Raw genomic sequence first — 13,799 nt, 5'->3', positions numbered from 1 at the left:
AAATAAAGACAAAAATAAAAATAAAAGAATTTAAGAACAAAAAATGGCATTAATAATAACTCTGTACAATATTTAAACTAACTCAACAGAAAAATGAAAACTACCTTTACACCATATTTTCACAAATTGTTCTGGAGATGGCAAACTCATGTCCAGTTGTTTTTTTCCTTTGCTTTCAAATAAGTTACCAGTAATTCTAACCAGTCTAAAATGTATTGTTCCTGGACCAAATACGAACATTCATACTTGCAAAATGTTTTGACTATATCCAAACAGAATACCTTTGACCTGTTCTTCAACCTGCTACTTCCTCTCCTGCTTTTCTTCATTTACTAAACCCAAACTGTCAGATTTTTCACATTGGACCTTCTCCTCCAGGGCCCTATCAGGTAACTTTGGAAAAATGCATTTACAGCCTTCAAAGACCAACATCTTAAACTGAGCCTAACGCATACAGCCACATTTTTTGTTGTTAAAAGTTTGTAACTAAAGATTTACCAATCGTGGAGATTAACCTCACACTACCTTAAAAAAAAACTGAATTCCAGACATTCCTATAAATCTTCAAACCCCAAACTGGAATTCTAATGAATTTTTAAATTCTACTGAAGAAAAAGTAACTGCACTTATTACATACACCATTAAAGTATAAGTGACAGCAACAAAGGAACCTACTCATATTTCCAAAGACCAAGATTTACCATGGCAAAATTTTAAAAATAGACACAGGAGACGAAATACTAAATACCATTATCATAAAAATAATCAATTTCCATCTTTGTCTTTCTTCTGCTGCATGAGAAACCAGAGAAGTTAAATGCAGGAATGTTACACTGTACCAACCATGAAAACTTTAAGAACAGATCCATATAATATTCCCTGTTATTCTTTCAGGGCATGATTTTGTACTTTTTTTTTTAAACATAAAAAATAGTTATTTAGCTTTATGAATGTTTTGCAATAAAGTTTCCTGAATTTCTGTGACAAACTCTTAAAGTGATTGAAATTTTCAAGCAGAGTCGTCACTAAAAAGTCCCTCTGACATGGGATCTATTCCATGGTTATAAAGCGGTCTCCTTTTGTTGAACAGGAGGGTGGCTCTTTGTTCCTTCAGGATCCCAAATCACTCGTTCAAAGTCATCCCTGTCTGTTTTCCAACACTATGTCAAGTTGTAGGGGGACACCTCTGGGAACTTTCTTTATATCACATTGCTTCTGCCTTGCCAAGAATGAGGCACAGCAGCACAAGTTAATCGTGGTTTCTGAGTTTCAGGGCACTTCAGTGCTCCGGGATTGTCAATGGACACAGTTAAAATTCCTCCATTTGTTGAGAAGTCTGCCAGTGATGAGTTCTCTTTGCTGCTAGGTGGTCTAGCACTTGCTCAGTGTTCAACTGGGCCTGAACCTTCAGGCCTCGAAAGGAAAAGTTGCCTGATATGTGTCTTTCTGATGGCTTAATTGATTTCCACTTCTGGTAGAATTGGCTGGAGTGCTATTTTTTTCTGTTTAATTGGTTCAGTCTCTTGAGAACTGCAGCTGGTTTCCTCTGCACTTCATTTTGTCTCAGGAGATTTGCCTTCCTTTTTCACAAAGGAAAATATCGCTCTATATTTTTGTCACTTAAAAGGGGTCGATTCGTAGGTCTAATTCTCTTTCGAATTCCAGTTGCTCTCCAAGCTGCAGGGCCAGTGACTACCCCATAAGGACGTCTCTTTCCAGGCGTGACTCTTCCTTTTCAGCTCACACCATTTTCACCAAAACCAGAATTCTGTTGGATTCCCCCATTGTCATCTCATTGCCAGGTACCACTTTGTTGAAGTCTTCTATTTAGTCTTGGAAAATTCTGCTTCTTTCCTTCCTCTCAATTCAATTTGATTATCTCATCCAAAGACCTATCGATTTCATCCAGGTTTTCATTGCTGCTTGTTTGCGGCGGGGGCATTGGAGCCGGCATGGCTCGCACCAACCCGGTACCAAACCGGTTCATGACTGAAGACGTGGCACTGGAACAGTGAGGAGGACAGGCCTGAGCCTGAGGCCTGCCACTGCCCAGGCATGCACTCAGCCTCGGCTTATATGTAATCATTAAGAGCTTTCGTATTAAACAGCAAATTCATACAAAAACTAGAGTTTGTTTTTCTCTGTTAAAATGATGAGGTTTCCTTGGATTACTAGGCTGCTCTTGGAAAGAAAGTGTAAAAGTTTCTTTTTCCCATCTGGTACAGTGCCTCGAAGACAACTGTCATATCAGAATAATATTCTTATTGATGTTTATATTGACCTTATCATCCTTTATTGTTTTAGAAAACAAGTCTGCTCACTTTTAAATGAACTAAGTCTTTTCCCTAACATAAGGGGGAGTGGACGTAACTCAAGTGGTTGAGTGCCTGCTTCCCATGTATGAGGTCCTGGGTTTGATCCCTGGAACCTCCTAAAAGCAAAAATGAACAGAAAGATCAACTCTCATTGGGGAGCAGATATAACTCAGTGGTTGAGTGCCTGCTTCACGTGTGTGAGGTCCTGAGTTCAATCTCCAGTATCTCCTAAAAAAAAAATGTTTCACAGTGACCAACTCTTCTGTATTAAAACCTGATGACTTTTGACATTCTATTTTCTCAAGGCCAAACACTAAATTTTCTTAATGTATTTTCTAGTGGGCCCCAGGAAAATCACAGGGGATTTGTTCCTTTATCTTGCAAAACAGGAGGCACCGGAAAAAGTTAAATTCATTTTATATGTCATGGGTTGCATGGGAAATATTGTCAAATTGAAAGAGATTTTCTAATCTTTTGTAAGTTGAATTTGTATAAGTTAAGTGTTATTCATACAGCTATTTAGAAATGATATAGAATTACTAGAGATTTGGCAACATTCTCACTGTCAATAATAGGTCCTGATCCTAATCTTCATGATATTGGAGAACAGTATAATGTTATTAGTCATAATTTTATTTATTCTTTGGAAATACTATATGTCACAAGAACAACCAAATCCTGCTAGGGACGTTGTCTTACTCTGATGCTTCTCTAAAAGTACATGCAGCCCGCTACAGGTTAAAGCTTCAACTTCAACAAAGAGGGATTTTAAAAGAGAAGCAAATCTAATATATAGATTATGTTCTACCTGTTAATAAACAGAACCCTGACAAAAGTATAAAGGTGAGACAGAACAAAATTTCTGCTGTGGCCTATGGTTGATAACCTCAAAATAATTTAAATGTAAAATGTTTTTTTCCTAGAAATAGCCACATTCGGGAAATGTGAATAAGGGAAATAGGGTCTAGATTGTAAGTTCTTGTAGCACTAACATTTGTTTTGGGTTTTGGTTATTATTTCTAAATTTTGGGGTGCTTTGCTCCATATGTGTATGTGGAACTTTGAGGGTCTGTGTGGCCCCTGAGGCTCTGAGTTTTCCAGCTCTGGAGGTCCTGAAGGAGCAGCATTACCCCACGCAGCAATTGCTGAAGAAGCTGAAAAAGGGATCAGGGGAAGATGGCAATGGCCTAAAAGGCAGAAAAAAAATGGAGAAAGAGCCAAAAGCTGTCTGAGAGACCTGCTATGGGGATCAGCAGACCAGACCAGTGCTACACAACAGCCAGGAGGGTGAGGGACAGAGAGACAAAGAAGCTGAAATGACAAACGTGAGTTACCAAGTCTCCATGGTGGTAGAAAGGGCTCCCCTCCCCCACCCCCAAGATATTAAGCTGGAGTAAAACCTCTGACTCACTGCAGCCACTGAGAGGGGAACAAACATCTTCTCTGTCAGCTGTTTCAAGGGAAAAGTGAGGGGAAGTCAGGTTGCTTTTCTTCAGTGAATTTGGCCAGCAGAGCCTGCTTTGAATCTCCGATCTGGAGATTCAACACAGGAACATGAGAAAGCCCAGACTGAAACACCTCTGTGGAAAGGTGTGCTCACTAGCACCATCTGCTGCCCTGTCTGGAAATTGCATGGAAAAAAACTGTGCTGTCTGTATCCATCCCCTGGGAAAAAATCTGCACCCCAGTAGCAAATTCCTGGCCCAATTTTGAAACCTTGCACTGAGAAAATTTAAAGGCTGAGAATAAGTTGAACCAAATATTAAATAAGATCTGTGGAAAAAAAATAGCAAGAGAGAGAGATTAGCCATGAGAGTAAATTCACCAACATATCAAGATGCCTAGGCATCAGCAAAAAATTATAACCCATACTAGGAAACAGGAAGAAATGGCTCAGCCAAAAGAACAAACCAAATAGCCTGAAGACATACAGGATTTAATATAATTAATCACTGATAATCACACAACTCTCCTAAATCACTTCGAAGAATTTAAGAAAAATAGGACTAAAGAAATAAAGGATATTAAGAAGACACTGGGAGTGCATGAAGAACAATTTGAAAGTCTGCAAAGAGAAGTAACAGACCTTATGAGAATGAAAGACATGATGGATGAGTTTAAAAATACATGAGGCACAGAAGAGCAGATATGAATTGCTTGAACACAGAATTAGTGATTTTGAAGACAGAACATCTGAACTGGAAAAGACAGGAGAACAGAAAGAGAAGAGAATGGAAAAAACAGAACAGAGTCTCAGGGAACTGAATGACAACATGAAACACACAAACATTTGCATTATTGCTGTCCCGGAAGTAGAAAAGAACAGAAAAGGGGCAAACCTGGGTTTGGAGGCACTAATGCCCCTACATACTGCCCAAGACCCAGGGGCCCACCCTAGCAGGACCCCCTTACTTCCCATGGAGGGCCCAGCACCCCTCAGAGCCATGCTGGATTTATACATGAGTCTATCCCAGCCTTTATTCCCACCAACCCCCCAGGTCAGGGTCTAAGAGGCAAATGCTGGCCTGAGGGAGCGGCACCTCAAGAAGTGACTGTGTCCACTTACCTCCAGGCTGGATCTTGGGTTGTCCAGTTTAAATGTGTTGTGCAAATTAACCCCTGATCCCTGTACTCCTAGAGCCAGCTGGAGGAACAGAGATAGAGGTTTACATTTCAACACCTTCCCTGCAGCTTTGTTCCTAAAATTGGGGATTTAGGGCTGTCATCTTGTCAGATCCCATCAGCTTACTCGGACAGGAGAGGAGGCCTCAGCCTGCACCTTATAGACATGGAGCCAGCAAAGCCCACTGCTGCCCACGGGTTCCTCCTGCCCTTCCCATTTTCCTTGTCAGTCTTCCAGATGTTTTTAAAATAAAACCTAGGTGGTAGACTTGGCCCAGTGGATAGGGCATCCATCTACCACATGGGAGGTCCGTGGTTCAAACCCCAGGCCTCCTTGAGCCATGGGGAGCTGGCCCATGCACAGTGCCGATGCATGCAAGGAGTGCCCTGCCACGCAGGGGTGTCCCTCGCATAGGGGAGTCCCACACACAAGCAGTGCATCCCATAAGGAGAACCTCCCAGCACAAAACAAAGTTCAGCCTGCCCAAGAATGGTGCTGCACACACGGAGAACTGACCCAACAAGATGACTCAACCAAAAGAAAAACACAGATTCCCATGCCGCTGACAACAGAAGCAGACAAAGAAGATGCAGCAAATAGACACAGAGAACAGACAATGGGGTGTGGTGGGGGGGAGGGAAGGGGAGAGAAATAAATAAGTAAATCTTTTTTAAAAAATAAAAAATAAAACCCAGTTCTATTTCTTTACTTAATACATCTCTGCTCTGGAAATCAAGTGTAGAGAAAGCATTGACTTGCACACTGGAGACAGATGAAGCCAGGTTTAACTCTTTAAAGTTTCCGATGGCCCAGTTAATTAGGTGAGGAAAGTAACACAATTGATGAGTATGAAGTCTGACTCATAAATATTAAAAGTGTGTTTTGATTTTAAGGGATGGGAGCCCAAGATATATTGGATAGCGGGGATGGGTAGATAAGGAGACCAGGGTACAGGTGGTCCTGGGGAGGGGAGAGATAGATGGGGGCACAAGATAGTGGACTTGTGGGGGGACGGAGGACCCAGGAGGAAATGGGCCCAGGGGAGGAGAGGGCTGGACAGGGTGAGTCATCCTTGCCTGCTGGAACCTGCTGCCTCTTGGCCACCTCTCTGACCATGGAATGGGCTGGATCATCCCTAGTGCACACAATGAAACACAAGGGATATATTTAGTCTTTCAAGCTGGCATTTTCTGTTGTTGCTTTTTTTACTTTTTCACTTTTAATTAAGGTTTAGGCAAATGAAAATTTACCTAGGAAATGTGGGTCTAGCATCAAGGCCCTGGCACCAGAGTGAACAAGGGTAGAAAACTCACCTCTGCTCTGTTATCAGTGAAATGCATATGTCTACAATATAACATATTCCTGAGCAATTCCTCTTTTAAAAGGCTTTAGGGGCGGCAGACTTGCCCAGTGGTTAGGGCATCCGTCTACCACATGGGAGGTCCAAGGTTCAAACCCCGGGCCTCCTTGACCCATGTGGAGCTGACCCACGCACAGTGCTGATGCGCGCGCAAGGAGTGCCATGCCACACAGGGGTGTCCCCCGCATAGGGGAGCCCCACACGCAAGGAGAACTGCCCAGCGCAAAAGAAAGTGCAGCCTGCCCAGGAATGGTGCTGCACACAGAGAGCTGACACAGCAAGATGACGCAACCTAAAGAAACACAGATTCCCGTGCCGCTAACAACAATAGAAGCGGCGGACAAGGAAGACGCCTCAAATAGACACAGAGAACAGACAGCCAGGGTAGGGGAGTGAAGGGGAGAGAAGTAAATAAATAAATAAATAAATAAATAAATAAATAAATAAATAAATAAATAAATCTTTTTTAAAAAAGCTTTAGGATCCCCTGAGTTCATCACTTTCCTTTCTGCAGAACAGGAATGGAAGGAGACTATTTGGGGAGGGGGATGAGCTAAATTAGATTTTAATTATAAAACAAAGAATAAAAATCAGGTATGTTTTATTATCATTTTACAGATGAGGGCTAGGCAAAAAGATCTCAAGTAATTTGCCTGAAGTTACCCACCCACCCCCAAGTACATGCCAGATCTGGTATGGGGAAGCCTGACTTTAGGCTAAATCACTGCAAATATGACTCCACAAGAGTCCTAATTCCACCTAAGCTCATGCATGTCTCACCTACACCCAACTGCTGCAAATGTGATCCTGTGAAAGCACCTCCCCAGCCAGGAGAGTCATCGTACAGACAGCAGAAAGCACTGAGAACCAGACACTGTCTTCCACTGTTTACACACTGTAAAAAGTGAGTGACAACTGTATGCGAGACCCTGTGCTGGGCATGGGGCAGGGCGAGCTGAATAGAAACGTTATGGGAGGAGTTTATAATCCACAAGGCAAGGGATGAAGAATCACCAGTTACAACTTGAGGGATCAGTGCTAGGGTAACAGAGCAGGTAAGAAAGATGTTACCGGGAAGTGGACTTGGTCCAGTGGTTAGGGCATCCAACTACCACATGGGAGGTCCTCGGTTCAAACCCTGGGCCTCCTTGACCCGTGTGGAGCTGGCCCATGCACAGTGCTGATGCTTGCAAGGAGTACCATGCCACACAGGGGTGTTCCCCATGTAGGGGAGCCCCACGGGCAAGGAGTGCGCCCCGTAAGAAGAGCCGCCCAGCATGAAAGAAAGTGCAGCCTGCCTAAGAATGGTGCCACCCACACAGAGAGCTGACACAACAAGATGACTCAACAAAAAGAAAAACACAGATTCCCGTGCCGCTGACAACAACAGAAAGTGGACAAAGAACACGCAGCAAATAGACACAGAGAACAGACAACTGGGTTGGGGGTGGGGGAGAGAAATAAATCTTTAAAAAAAAGAAAGAAAGATGTTACCAACTTCAGAGGAGACAAGACTAGAGTTGAGGATCAAAGAAGGAGGAAGCAGCCAGGTGGTGAAGGGCTATTTCCACATCAAGGAAATAGCCAGTGACAAGTAGGGAAGGAAGAGAGAGCTTGAGTCACTGGCTTGCCTCCAAGGGTGGTGGGGGTGGCTGGGGTACAACAAGGGACGCCAGCCTAATATAACAGGGGGCACTGGACTTTATCTTCAAAGTCACTGAGAGCAAGAGAAGACTGAAACAAAGAGGTGACAAGATGGTTATGTACTTGAGAATGAACTCCATGGCTCTGAGTGAAGGAAGACTGAATGAGCCCAATAGGGAGATACTTTAGTGACCCCAGAAACACAGATATCGAACTGCTGCTCTAACAGAGTTAATTGTGGGTACAGTGAGGAGGTCACAAAAGAGAGAAGCTAAGGAAGCAACTGTAACAACTGGACACACTAATCTTCTGGCTCAGATGTATGGATATTTCAAATCTTTGGACAAAAACAATAAGTTCAAATTAGAACAATGTAAGATGCTTCCATAACAGGTAGCCAATAATTCACTTAAATTTACTGAGTACCTGCTATGTGTCAGACAATGTTCTATGTTCAAGCATTAAGAGGAAAAGTTTCAAACCTATGGTAAATTAAATGCCAGTAGGGGTGTTCTGTAGAGAACGTGAATGACCTATAAAAATAGTGAATGTTTAGTATGCTGGGAAGTAATAGTGCTATAGAGGAAAAAGGAGTAATAGGGGATTGAGATTGGGGGTAGAAGCAGCATTGGTTTTTTTTTAAACAGGGAGACCAGGATAGGCCTCATGGGAGCTGGGATTTGAGAAAAGCTTGAGGGAGGTGATAGAGTCATGGGGATACCTGAGGGAGAGAAGAGAATTCCGGGCAGAGGGAATATTTGTGTGTGACCAAAACGGTCTTCGATCCCCTTTAGCTGACTGAACCTCAGGCTTCTCCCTGACTCCAGGCCACTAAATGCCTAATCACCACGGCCCTTACACTCTACAGGTACCTGGCAGTCCCCTAAGCAGGGAGTTCCTTCTCTATCTCTCCCTCTCTTCTGGTCTTCCCTTTCAGCTCCAGGTGACCTCAGCACAGCAAGAGAAAACATTCCAAACCAAACGGCCCTAACTGCAAGCTCAGGAAATCACTCGCCCATCCCAGTAACGTCCTCCAGTATTTTCCCACTAGCCGGCCCCATCCCCTACAAACCTTGCCACTCCTTGTCTCAGTGGAGGCAATTTCTAATCTCTCCCCTACTGCAGTGAGCCTGGAATAAAGTCACACTTGCCTATTAAACATTGTCTGGTGCAAACTTTTCTTGGACACATGCAAAGAGGACGAATGGTGCCTGAGAGAACATTAAGAAATCAAATGCTGCTGGAATGGAGTCAGCTGGTGGGAGCACAAGAGATGGCAACAGAGGGGTGGCCATGGGGCACAGACTGTGCAGGGTCATATTGGCCAGTGTAGACTCTGGATTTCATTTACATGAGCTGGGGATGGACTGGAGGATTCTCAGCAATGAGTAAACGGGGCCATGATCTGATCTGGTTTTTAACAGGATCATCCTCTCTGTTGGATGAGTACAGACTACAGGGAAAAAAAGACAGCTGGGAGAGTGGGAAGGAGGCTACTGCAGGAGTTCAGGTGAGAGTCAGTTGGGGGATTTAGGGTAGTACCAGTGGAAAGGTACACAGTAGTCAGCTTTTAAATACATTTGAAATAATTGATGCTGGACACAATGTGTGTTATAGGCATGAGAAAGAGACAGAGGGGTTAATGGCATTTCAGTCAATGCACAGTAAGAATTTGGGCATTTCAAATGAATATTTGATTTTTCAAATGAAGCAAACAGGTCCCTGATGGAGAGGGCATAGGTTGAGATCAATAACAAAAAAAATCAACAACTCCCCTCTAAAACAAGACTTGTAACACAGGCTTTCAGCTGACTGGAGAGATGTTCAACGTGGGCACAGTGGCAGATGTCAAAACTCTGCTGTGTATATCTCAGAGATCACTCAGAGGGGAGTGCGGGGCAGTGCTGCCTTGGGCAGCCCAGCCATGTGGTTTACTGGAATGCTCAGAGGCTCCTGCAGTCACCAGGGGCTTTTTGGTGCTGTAAAAAGACTTGTTCTAAAAATATTGATGCAACTTCTGTGTTTTGTATAGAGTTACGTGTTTTGGGGTTTGTGATGGATGATTCAATTACACTGTTTGCAACCACAGAGCACTACTGAGATTGACATCATGGGAAAAAGTAACTTTTTAAACTTTTAATTGAAGTATCATAACTTCAGAACGCTCTTCAATCATAATTCTATAGCTCAATGGATTTTCACAAACTGTGTGATCATCATCGAGATTAGAAATGTTTAAATATCTTTACTGGTGGCAGTGGACTTAGCCCAGTGGTTAGGGCGTCCGCCTACCACATGGGAGGTCCGCGGTTCAAACCCTGGGTCTCCTTGACCCGTGTGGAGCCGGCCCATGCGCAGCACTGATGTGCACAAGGAGTACCTTCCACGCAGGGGTGTCCCCCGCGTAGGGGAGCCCCACACGCAAGGAGTGCACCCCATAAGGAGAGATGCCCAGCGCGAAAGAAAATGCAGCCTGCCCAGGAATGGTGCTGCACATACGGAGAGCTGACACAACAAGATGATGCAACAAAAAAAGAAACACAGATTCCCATGCCGGTGACAACAGAAGCAGACAAAGACAACAATGCAGCAAAAAGACACAGAGAACAGACAACCAGGGTGGGGGGGGGAAGGGAGAGAAATTAATTTTTTTAAAAAATTATTACTGGAACCCAGCACCCAGGAAGTCCTCTTTGGCCCCTTCGAGTCAGTAAATTCACAACCCTAGGGGTCATCACTGTCCTGTCTGCTACACCATCAATTAATTTACCTGTTTTTGTAATTCAAAAAAATGAAATCATAATACCTTTCATACTTGGTGTTTTTTGCTCTACTTTTATAAAATTCACTCATATAGTTGTACTTACTTAAGGATCATTAATTTTTATAGAGCTATAGCTTACAATTACTGAAATATGCTAGAATTTATTATACATTCTACTGTTGAGTATTCTGGTAGCTTACCAGTTTGGGAAATTATGAATAATGTTGTTATGTACATTCCTGGAAATGTGCAAACATTTCTGTTGGGTATTTTCCTACAAAGGAATCAAGGGTCATAGGAGATGTTTAGGAGGCACTGGGAACCAAACCCAGTACCTCCCATGTAGGAAGCAGGCGCCCAAACACTTGAGCCACATCTACTCCCCTGTCTCTTTCTAAAGTATCCTGCTTTATTATTCATAAGCTCCTTCTCATCCCATCTTTCCCTCTTTTTATGGTTCTCAGCCTGAAGGACCAGGTCTCTTCCAGACATTGAGTGAGGTCATAGGAATGTCAATGGTTATAAAAACTTTCTGTGGGAGTGTGAGGGTTCAATGCTGACAGATGGACCAAATGGCCCTTCAGAGGGCTGACTGCTCTGGTGTCCATTCAGGGAGGGCATTTGTCACCACAGCATGCTGGGACCTGTCTGTCTACTCTGCAGAAAAGGGAAGGGTCTCGCTCCCTGGGCACCTCCTCCTGCAGGCCATATAGCAGGGCCTGGCCCTTCATGATCTCACCTGAACCCTTCTGTGTCTTGCCTCTGCATCTCCCTTCCCAGGCTCTAACTGGTCCCTATTTCCCCACTGACTGTAGGGTGCAGCCCCCTGGCTGACTCCTTCACCTTACTCTCTTGCTCTTCAGAGACACCATACTTTATGCCGTTTGGGACTAGCTCCTGGTCCATGTGGCATCTACACTGCAGCCTCATTCTTCAACACCTTCAGTGTCCCCATGTTGAGGCTGGCCTCTGTCTGCATCAATTTTAGTAACTTGTAAATGCAAAGAACTTCAGGAGTGACATGAGAGAAGGGAAGAAGGTAGACTAAAGCAATGGAGTGGGTGAAGGACTTTTGATGACAGGACTGCCTATTACTCATATTCATTTCAAGTTAATTCTTTAGCCAACACATCAGGAACATATGTTACACCCAGAAGGATCAATTGTGAGTTTTTATCTGTTTGCATAAAGTTAAGGAAAAGGCTGGGGGAAAAAAAAATTGAGTAACTGGTAAATGCCAAAGATTTGAAAAGTACTAATATTGCAAGCAAAAGTTTAAAAAAACCAAGAAAATGGCAGCCCCATCCCTCCAATGATTACAAAATCGCTGGAGTAGTCACATATGTGGCAAAAAATGTGATGATCTATTTCAAGTAACTCATTTGACTTGAAAATATAAATTATTGAGAAGTGGTGTTGTCACCAAAAATGGCATAGTAAGAAATCTCAAAACTCCTTCTCTTCACTAAAGCAATGATTAAGCTAGAAACTACACTCAGAATAACTTTTTCAGAGCTTTAGAATCTAATCAAAACTTAAAACTACCAAAAGAATTCATGATGAAGAAAGAGGCTAACTTTTAGTAAGCAAGTGTTGGTGGCATTTTAACTTACCCACCTACCACCCTCATGCCTCAACTCAGCAGAAGCCATGGAGACAGTAGCCCACATTACTGAGGTGGCTTGCTGAAGCCAGAGAAAGAAATATGAAGGTCATCTCAAAGAAATGAGTTGTGTGTTTTGACATGTCTGGTGGCTCCCTGAGAAAATGCCTCAGAGACTGGCCTTTGTTTTGCCCACTTTGGACATGTCTCAGAACTGGCCTCCTAAATCACATTAGTTCAAAGCATAGAAGAGCAAATAGACTACCCCTACCTGCCTGTGACAAGGGATAACAGACAGGACAGACAGACAAAAAAACATGAGAAAAAGGCCTCTGGGGGAAGAGATACCTTAGCACTTGTCATTAGAGCAGAAATAAGTGGAACCTCTAGTACCATGAACATCTAGGTGGGAAACTTGGGCCCAAACTAAATGGGGCCCCTCCCCCCAGAGCACCCCTATGGTCATTATGTGATCCTGCACGACTGAGGATAACCCCGTGTTTGGAGGTACTATAATCCTTATTTTTAATTATAGCACTAGGGCCCAACCAGGCAGTTCCCACTTATTGTAAGTAGAGGAACCAGCACCACTGAAAGCAAATGCTGAATTTAGATGTATGTTTGTCTAGTCCTTTAGTTCAAACAACCCTATCTCCAGTGGAGAGAACCAATATTGGCCTTGTCTCTAGGGATCCCCAATCACCTGCCCAGAGCTTTGTTGAACAAGGAACTACTGGACCATGAACAAGTTCTGTTTTCTCAGCCTCAGGATCCGTGATCTTAAGATCTAGTAAATGAAAGATAGCCTGAAAGAACCACTTTCTCAAAAAGAAGTCAAAGTTCACATAACCCTATACAAAACCTTGTTTCAGTCCTCTCTAGGGGTATAATGCAAACTTACCCTTGATCTTGGCATTCCTCAAGGAAGCTGGAGGCCCAAGACCTGAGCTGGGTGTGAGGGAAAAGGTGCCAGGATGAGGAATCACAGGTCTTTATGTGGCAGTAAGTTCCACTGTGGAGCCCAAAAAGAGATGTTATCATATTGCTAACTTGATTTCTCCTGCCTCGAAATGCAGAAGGCCAGTTAGATCTTCCCTTTCTTTCCCTTGGAGCAGAACCGGGCAGGAAAGTCAGCAGCCTCTGGTCATCTCTGCAAGTGGGGGACGAGTCTCCCCAAACCTTCACTCAGCCTAGCATGGCAGCAAGAAGAGGTTCCCTTCTTCAGGACCCAGCAGGCTGTTCCCCAGGTTTTGGGGCATTTTATCACTGGGTTTCATGAATGATCACTGGGAGACGATCATGAATTCAGGTTTGCCCTGGGTTCCTTCAGCTTCTGAGGAAGCAGAGGGTGCTGCGTCTATGGACCCACAACTCAACCAAGTCAGTTAGCTTTCTCACCAGAGACCCAGCATTCTTGCCTACATCCTTTCCTGCAGATTTTCCCTACATTTGTGGGGTTTGAGGCAATTAGCCTGGCAGATGCCAGCAGC

The 13,799-nt window shown here is 43.6% G+C and overlaps 1 pseudogene; it reads right to left on the bottom strand.

Moving 5' to 3' along the window:
- Nucleotides 1–1,050: 1,050 nt before the first annotated feature.
- LOC101440905 (UAP56-interacting factor pseudogene) lies at nucleotides 1,051–1,987 on the bottom strand (annotated as a pseudogene).
- Between the last annotated feature and the right edge of the window lie 11,812 nt (nucleotides 1,988–13,799).

The sequence above is a fragment of the Dasypus novemcinctus genome, chromosome 19, assembly GCF_030445035.2.
Source record: "Dasypus novemcinctus isolate mDasNov1 chromosome 19, mDasNov1.1.hap2, whole genome shotgun sequence".
Taxonomy (NCBI): domain Eukaryota; kingdom Metazoa; phylum Chordata; class Mammalia; order Cingulata; family Dasypodidae; genus Dasypus; species Dasypus novemcinctus.
Note: the sequence above shows the minus strand (reverse complement) of the source record. Positions and strands in the feature narration are given on the sequence as shown.